Below are 1,339 nucleotides of genomic sequence, written 5' to 3' on the forward strand. Positions count from 1 at the left end.
ATATATATATATATAATCATATATATATGTATGTATGTATGTATGTATGTATTTATCTATCTCTTTCTCTCTCTCTCTCTCCCTCTCTCTCTCTCTCTCTCTATATATATATATATGTATCTATCTATCTACCAATCTATCTATCTATCTATCTATCTATCTATCTATCTATACATACATACATACATACATACATACATACATGGACATGTTTTGTGTGATTATGATATATATATATCCAAATGCTATTGTGAACACGCACATGAACATGTTATGGTTAGGTGCATGGGAGGGTTTTCAAGATTAACACACACACACACACACACACACACACATACACACACCATGCACTCTGCACACACTCAAATTCACATTCATGCATCCCACCTATATACACATGTATTTATGATAAAGATCTCGTTTTTATTTGCCCAAGCTTATGTGACTTATCATGCATAAATAACGCTGGATGGTTAGAACATGTTTAAAATAATGATCTCACTCACTCTTCATTTATTCTGCTTCACCTGACCAGAGAAATCAATGATGCTGCATAATTCACAACTACATCGAAACCCAACGCAATTAAGGAGGCACAAAAAGCTATCACATTAAAGAAGTGTTCAACTATTCTATCTGTTTATTTGATCGATATTGTATTTATTACATGAGCCTGAAGAAAGAATTTGAAAGAAATTTAAATCCACAAGCTTCTTCTCCAATGTCCACTTCTTTAGTTTTTCTAACCTCCATTTAAGTTTCTTTCTTTTTCTTTTTGTTCTGTGTTCATTTCTATTCTTTTTTCTTTCTTTTTGTTTTTCTTTGTTTCTCATGTACATATGTTGGCATTACATAGATTTCTTTTGTTTAGGCACAAAGCCAATGTTTAAAAATCGTTTGCTGTGTATTGTCAATTAAACTAGGTCTCTGTTATTATCTACTGCTAGTTATTTCACATTGCCCTTCACTTGACATACCAAAACTATACTATCCTATTATATTACTGGTTGGCACAAGTTATATTCACTCTGATCTTAAAGATTATTTACAAGCCAAGAATTTAAAATCAGAATCTACAGATCTAGGCACAGGTGTGGCTGTGTGGTAAGATACTTGCTTCCCAACCATATGGTTCTGGGTTCAGTCCCACTGCATGGCGCCTTGAGGAAGTGTCTTCTACTATAGCCTCAGACTGATCAAAGCCTTGTGAGTGAATTTGGAACTGAAAGTAGCCCATCATATATATGGATATATATATATATATATATATATATATATATATTATGACTGACCGTTGACTGAACACTATTCAATTCTTTTTCTCCGTGTTTTTCTCCTT

The sequence above is a fragment of the Octopus bimaculoides genome, chromosome 4 (genome assembly GCF_001194135.2).
Source record: "Octopus bimaculoides isolate UCB-OBI-ISO-001 chromosome 4, ASM119413v2, whole genome shotgun sequence".
Taxonomy (NCBI): domain Eukaryota; kingdom Metazoa; phylum Mollusca; class Cephalopoda; order Octopoda; family Octopodidae; genus Octopus; species Octopus bimaculoides.